Here is an 8,319-nt window from a genome sequence, read left to right as displayed (position 1 = left end):
AAGTTTGAGTATTATGGCTCCAGTTGTCGTGATACTTGCAATAGTCTCGTCCACGTATTTCTTCTTTAGCTGGAATCACATGTCTAGGTGGTAGTGTGATGAACTTTTCCTTCAACAAATAATCGAAGATTTCTTCCGTTTTTGAGACGTCGAAAGTGTACTGAGTGGTTGGACTCCTTTTGACTACGTCTGGTGTCTTAGGGTTCTTTAACAAATTGGGGCACGTCCGAGATCCGGTGTTTGCTAAATCGGCAATAGCTACCTCATGTGTTTGCATATTTTCTTGATAGCTCCCCATAATGCTCTTTTTCCGCCAATGATCCTCCTTCATCAACTCTTCGTACTCAGATACTTTAGCTACCAACTCATAATAATCATGGAAGTCGATCCCTTGGAATTTCTTTCGGTTTTCGAATTCCAAGCCTCGTTGAGCAATTTTCACAAACTCGACTTCGAGAATGTTGATTCGACATAGATGTCGCATCTTCTTAAATCTATTAATGAAATTTTCAACCGGTTCCCCATATCGCTGCACTATATGGGAAAGTTCTGCCACATAGACCTCGGGCTCCATTCGATAGAATTGGTTATGGAAAAGCCTTTCCATTTGTTCCCATCCATGAATGGACCCGGATGGCAAAGTGGTGTACCAAGAGAACGCTGGTCCTGTTAATGATCTTGGGAATAGGCGTAAGCGCAACATGTCGAAGTTCATAGCCATGCTCAAACCACTGCATTGAAAGGTGAAGCGTGCCACATGCTCTATGGTGGATTGCCATTCCTCTCCTGAAAACAAGGTGAAATCAGGGACTCTAAAGTTGTGAGGTAAGGGATATAGTTGATCGTACTGCGGTGGATACGGTTTTTGGAACTCGGGTCGGTACACCTCTCTTACGGCTGGCCCATAAATCTCTTGGACGATGTTTCTTATGTGTTGGGCCTCTCCCAAGTTGTTGGCGGGCTCCATGCGTGTGTGCATCGTCCGTTGTGGGTGAAAGCTGGTTCCTCTCCCATTGCCCCCCATATTACGAGTATGGTTTTCCTCATAGTATTCGGCATGGTTACTAGGCCCGATATGGGACCTGAACTGTTGTTGAGGTGGTGGGACTTGAACGGGTTCTGGACTGATCCTATCACCGCGCTCATTAAACCTGAGGTTTTCTTCTCGAATTGGTGGAGGAGTATACCTCTCACCGGCGCCTGAGATCGGCGTTCCTTTTCTATTGCCTGCCGGTCCTTGAGATGTTGACTTTTGTGAGAACAGCTCGGCACATTTTTCCGGGATTTTGTCGATTTCTCCGGTTAAATGGACAATCCTCTCCTCGAGAGCCGGAACCTTATTGGAATTGTTTACCGCCTCATTGCTGGTTTTGAACAGGGTCTCATTGATAGCTTGCATTGCGTTGTATATAACCTCATGATTCTCTTTCATGGTTTGTGAAAATCCCTGTAGGAATTGGCTGATTTGCTTCTCCATACTCGCTAATAGTGGTGTCATGTCGAATATGGGTGGGCCTTGAGGTGGTTGTTGGCTTGCACTTCCTCTATTATTCACGGTCTCGGCTACAAAGCCTTCAGGTATTCCGGGCTCATTGTCATGATCTCGGTTCTGATTTTGACTCTCTTCGGATTCCGATGGAATCAGATCTTTTCCGGTGTTCTTCCTAGGAGGCATTCTCCGTGAATACTTATAAGTGAAAATGATGAAATTAAGTTAGTAATCTAATATTGAAAAAGGAAAGAACAAGAAAATAAACAAATGGAATAAAAGCAAAGCATAAAAGATAAGTGGAAAATAAAAAAATTTAAATAAATGTGAATCGGGTTATAAAGAAAAGTTTTGAAATTTTTGGCAAAGCCTAAATAAAAGTAGTTCGTCCCACTGGGCGTGCCAAAAATTGTTAGCGATATTTTGCGAATATGCTAATTTCAACCTTGTCACGTGTGGTTAGGGTGCGGGCGTGCCAGAGAAATTATTTCTCAAAATATTAAAGACGGTTAAGTTTATAGAATTGCGCGCCAAAACTTGAAATCTTAAACGAAGCGATTGGCGAGGGACGCAAGGATTGAAAAAGTCCCTCTTGGGTCTCTAGCGCCGTTATAGAAACTTTGCTAGATAAATTGTTTTATTTAAGCTAATGCGGGTAAATTGAAGACGAGAAAATAAAGGAATTTAAAGTGCGAAATTGACACAAGATTTGGTGAAAAATGGTATTTTATTGATTGAATAAGTATTTGAAACATGAAATTGGAAATGAATTACAATTGAAAAACTTCTATACTAAACATATAGCTGATTCAATTGAAATGGAATAACAAATCAAATACAAGGAATTGAAATGCAATTAAAATAAATTGGAATTCAACAACAAACTTGGAGCCACAATAGCTATCTCGGATTGATGTTGAATTTTGGCGTCGGCATGAGGTCCTTGGAGAGCTGCAATCGGTCGGGCCCGTACAGTATGTGCTTGGTGCAATGGCAAAACGTTGGTAGGCAAATGGGGCAGATTTAGACCTTAACTTCGGGAGGTTCGTTTGGGTACTTAAGAACGCGGAATTGGACGAGTAAATAGTGAAAATTGAACTTCAGAATGTCAGGAACAACTTTGTATAAGAGATCGAAGGCTAAAACGGACTTTAAATAGACGTAATTGAGGATTGAAAATGACTAGACGAATCTGGGCAGAATAGCTAAAAGAATTTGGGCTGGAAAGATCAGCTTGTAACTATAGTTTCTGTGTACGGAATTGGGAAATTAAACACACTAGATTGAAATTCAGGACGTTAGGAACAACTTTGTCGAAGGGATTGAAAGCAAATAATGATTTAAAATGGACGGAATCGGGCTTTGAAAACAATTGGATGAATCTGGAAAATTAATTCGGAAATGAAATTCTAATTGAAAATTGAACAGAGTAACAGCTTAGGAATGCTAAATTGAATTGAGAAACTTAAAAGAAAGACTATTGGAACTTGAATTGGAGCTAAAGAGAGCTTAAAAAAAGGATCAAAGCTAAGAAAAAGCGAAGAACGAAAAGGAAAAACTTGAAGAACTTGAAGAAATTAAAGAACTTAGGAGCTAAGAACTTGAAAACTAAGAACTAGAAACTAGAGAGAATTGAAAGGGACCTTAGGAAGGGGATTGTGTTTATGTTGAGTGTGATTTTTTATGAAGGGGAGGGGGTCTATTTATAGTATTTTGGAGTGGCATTTTGGTAATTTTTGAGTGGTATTTTGGTAATTAGTCACCAACTAACTTAACTAACTCCTTAACTTCCTCCAACTACCAATGCCACATCATCCCACTACCTCAACTTCCATTAACTTCCATTGACCAATTCCAAATGCTGCCGAAAGAGAGTTTACGCCCCGCATATGTCCGACTACGCCCCGCGTAGTGCAGCTTCTAGAGTTGGCGCGTTTTGTTGATGGTGCATACGCGTGGCGTCTCTGGTGTCACGTCCCGCGTGAAGGAGTACGCCCTGCGTGTTGGTGGATACGCCCTGCGTATTGGAGCTTCTGATCTTGGAACACTCTGCGGATGCGTCTTACGCGTGACGTATTGGCAAGTACGTCCCGCGTAAGAAAGTACGCCCCGCGTAACGTGAAGGACGCGCTGCGTATTTGAGTTATTGACGTTGATTTCTTCGGACGCCTTGTTTACGCGCTGCGTATTGAGGACACGCCCCGCGTGGTGCCGGACTCTCTCATGGGTTGAAGGTTAGCTTACACGTGTATTTTTCATTATTTTCTAGACAAAAATAGAAACTATACCCTAAATTAAACGTAAGCTTTCTATATACATAAAAATAAAATTTATTTTATTTTGGGCCAACACTACCAAACATAATAAACTTCAAATAACTAAAATAAACACAATATATAGCTTATACAAGTATAAAATTAAGATAATTAGGAACAACTTTGTATTATTACAATTTCTCTAATTCCAACCCTAAAATCCTTAAAGTGTCATCTCAATATAGTTATCTCACATAAGATTCAATTTCGAACCAGTCATTCTTCAACAAAGATAACTTTATATATAATAAAATGGATAACGTAAAAAAAAGAATTATGTGCTTTCACGTATTGTCAAATTGTTGTCTAGAAAAAATTTATTACGATAACCGAGCTTTTTTTGTTTTGCTAAAAATGATGATCTTTTAATTTAGCACTATAAAATAACAGTTAACGACCTCAAAATGAAAAATTCCAAGAATTAAAGTTGTTTAGTACTACATTAATAATGGAACCAAATTAAAGTGACAGTTAACGACCTCAAAATGAAAAATTTCAAAAATTAAAATTGTTTAGTACCACATTAACGATAGAACAAAATTTTTTATTTTTCAAAATCTTCATTTTCAAAGTATTCTCTCTCTAAAACATCCATTTTCCGTCTCATCACCAAACAATACCTACATGACCTCAAAATTAAAAAGTTGAAGAATTAAAGTTGCTTAATTTATCATCAAGTTTTTAAATTTTTCAATTTTGTGATCGTCAATGCTCATTTTAATTTTAAAATCCCTGGTTTTAGTAAAACGAAAAACCTCTGTCATCTTCTTGACAAAACGAAAAAGCTCAATCACCGTTTATTTTTTTTCAGATACCGACATAATTTTTTTTTATTTACTTTACCCCAATACCAACAAAACGAAAAACCTCAGTCATCTTCTAATAAATGATTCAACCCCTAAACTCATTGTTACAATATGGATTCGGTGGTGCAGATTTTTCAAATATCGATTCGTTTCAAACATCGATTCAGTGGTGCATAGTTTTAGGGTTATTTTAAATAAGGGGTGGGGTTCCAATTATCTTATATTTGGCGTCAAGCTATTCAATGGTAAATTATTAGAAACACTCGATTCTCCATGTCAAATAAAGGACATCCCATACATATTTTGATACGTGTAACGGTGTAACACGGATCCACATATATTATAAGAGGTTCTACTATTTTAATTATTATGTGGGGTCACACTACACGTGTCCAATTGTGAAATAGGAGTCCTCCGAATGATATGGAAGACCGAATGCTTAATAGAAAAATTCAAATCAAGACACTTACTTACATACTAGTCCTTTTTATTAGCACGAGAGTCCTTCTATATGACCTCTCTTACTTGATAATTTAATAAACGTTTGACCTTTTAATGAATTTGCTTCTTTTCTTTCAAGAAAAGAAAACGAATATTAGTGGGAAAAAAATAAAGTTATTTAGATAAATGTAAAAAAGAAAGTTATTTAATAAAGAAATGATAAATATTTTTAAACTAGTGGAATGGTAATTTTATCCCAGACTAATATTTGACGTATTAATACTCCAAAATATTATAGCTTGTCATAAAAAATAATATGGGAAAAAAAAGGAAAAAATGAATTTTCAAATTAGAACATGAACCGCTGCAAAACTAAAAACCATAGAAAATATTTTAAAAAAAAAACTATTGAAAATAAAAATATTAATTTCCAAGAAAATGCCGGTTTCAATAGATTTGGCTGTAAAATAAACTTCAATACGTATGAGCTTTACATAATTAATTAATTATTATTTTTGGACTTGTTTGATTCAGCTGTTAACTAATAGCTGTTGCGGTTGCAGTTGCTATTAACTGTTTGCAATTGTAGTAAGTTGTTAGCTGTTTGTTATTAGTTGTTTAATTATTAGTATTTGGTAAATTATATTGAACTGTTGTTGTTCGGATTTAAAATTCTAATATGGACATGTTTTAAATTAATCAATAAAAAAATTATATTTTGTGATTTGTTGTTAATGATGATAAAATGATGTACATGTGAAATGTAGATGACAATATTCATGACTAAGAAGACAGTTTGATGAATTATTTCTCAAAGTGACTCAACTTGTCAATGTTAGGGGTATAATTGCACCATTTTAGACGTCAACGACAAAATTGCTCATATAGCTATAAATGTTAGGGGTATTTTTGCACCTTATCCTATTATCAAATAAAAAAAAATATGTTACACAAATTAATAAAAATAATTTATACAAAAAACAAAAAATAAAAAATAAAATTATTGAATGCAACAAAACCTTATTCTTCCGGTAATTATGTTGTAGAAATATAAGCAATTTAAATTTTATAGAAATATGAAGGCTAATTTTGTCAGTAACAAATAACTACAAACATCTGTTTATGAAAAGCTCCAAAACGCTATATTTTCTGCGGTTTGGAGTGAAACGCTAAACGCTCCTCCGAAAATCGGAAACAAACACCCCTTAAGCTATATATGATATGATATAATATTATTGGTTAGTATATGGATGACGTGGTGCACCGAGTCGCATAATATAATTTCTCTATAATAATTTGTTTTTTTGTTCTAGTTTCTGGGTACACGTCTGGCCCGTCTAAGTCCACGGCCAAGTTTGGACAAGGAAAAAGGACTTTAGGATCGGCCCAACCCAGGCCGGGTAAAGCTCGTATATATATATAGGAGGCTTAAGTTTTATAAAAGTAGTACGAGCTGACCTAGTCTAACCTTCCCTATTAATATTAATTATTAAAGTCATATATTTTTATGTTAAATATTTATTTTTAAGTAACACATTAAATTATTTTTGGTGAGAATTAAATATTATTTATTAAAACTGTATTTAATTACAGTTCAGTTACTTACAAATCCTAATAGAAGATATTACTACAGCTACACGTTTAGAATTTAATTGCAGTCCAATTCAAATCCTAATAGAAGTGTATAATTTAATTTCTACAGCAACATGTTTAGAATTCCAAATAAATACTAATAGAAGCCTAAGGCCCTGTTCTTTTTGACTTAATTTGAGCATAAGTAAGTTCAGTTCAGTTCAGTTAAGTTCAGTTCAACAGCATTCAGTTCAGTTCAGTTCAATTAATTATTTGGTGTAGTTAAGTTAAGTTATTAAGTTAAGTTCAGTAGTATTCAGTTAAGTTAATTTAATTTAATTTAATTTAATTTCAGTCAAAAAGAACAGGGCCTAAGCCTAGCTGTTTAAGGATTCTCTATTCCCAAGTTGCAAAATACTATATATACAACAACTCCGATTCTCACTCTTTTCTATCCAACTCAATGGACTCTACTCCTATCCAGTTTCATGTAACTTCTGATATCTTGTTCGAGATTTTATCTCGTTCTTCATTCAAAACTCTAGCAACTTGTAGACTCATTTCTAAAGACTACAATCGTCTCACTTACGAGTCCTTATTCTTAAACCTCCATTCTCAAAGAACCAACAATTTATCCGGTTTTTTCTTACAGACCATAAGATATGATCAAACTTGTGCTTCTTTTTTCTCTAATGGAAATTCAAATCCTAACATCTCTCTCGATTTTTTACCCTCTCCTTCTGTAGAGATTATAGCTTCATCCTTACAAGGGATTTTGGTTTGTATTGAGAACGAGAGGATTCCTCGATACTATGTCTGCAAGCCTCTCACTAAAGAATGGCAATGTATTCCAAACCCCAAGACTAAATATTTCACTAAGTCCATAGCCATTAAGGTTTTAAAATCAAAGCCTTTACACTACAGGATAGTGAGATTATCGCAACCAACGCAACGTTACTTCGGAAAATACAACTGTCTTCGATGTGAGATTTTTGATTCAATGGTGGGTAAATGGAGGCAGATTGAGCAGGTAAAATTGCCATGTGATGAGCACTTTTTTAGTTGGATTTCAGCTATTTCTGTGTGTGGCAGATTTCACTGGCTGACATCCGCAAAAAAGGTTTTGGCATTTGACGTTGATGATGAAAAGTACGATGTGTTTTCACTTCCTTTCAGTGACGATTATAAACATGTTCAGTTGACAGAATATGAGGGGAAACTTGGTGCAATAGGCAGAGAAGGTAATTTTATGGAGGTGTGGATAATGGAGATTTATAAGAAAAAGGAATGGGGGAAAATGATGAGAGTTAGTGTCGAAGAATGTCAGAAGCAGACTTATTATCCAGTTAGTTTTTGTAATGCTAATGTTGATTTGGTTCCGAAATATTATAGCTTCTTTTGGTTAAAGTTTAACAATGGAAACAGTGTTCAGAAAGTGAGATTGGACAACCTTTCTAGGTATCAAAAAGTTTTTTCGTTTCAATCAGATTTCGAACTCTATGATTTAAAGAATGACTAAGCAGAAGCAAGGCGGAGACTGAAGAGATGAGTATATGAATGATGTTCACAGTTATTCTAGTGATGCTAATTAGAATTGGTGGTATGTTTATCATCTTCAATTCTATTTTTGATATTACACCAAAAATTAGTTTACTGAATCTTTTAATTTATATTTTTATTGTTTTATCTATGATAC

Source organism: Euphorbia lathyris, chromosome 6 (genome assembly GCF_963576675.1).
Source record: "Euphorbia lathyris chromosome 6, ddEupLath1.1, whole genome shotgun sequence".
Taxonomy (NCBI): Eukaryota; Viridiplantae; Streptophyta; class Magnoliopsida; order Malpighiales; family Euphorbiaceae; genus Euphorbia; species Euphorbia lathyris.
This window is presented reverse-complemented; position numbering follows the sequence as displayed.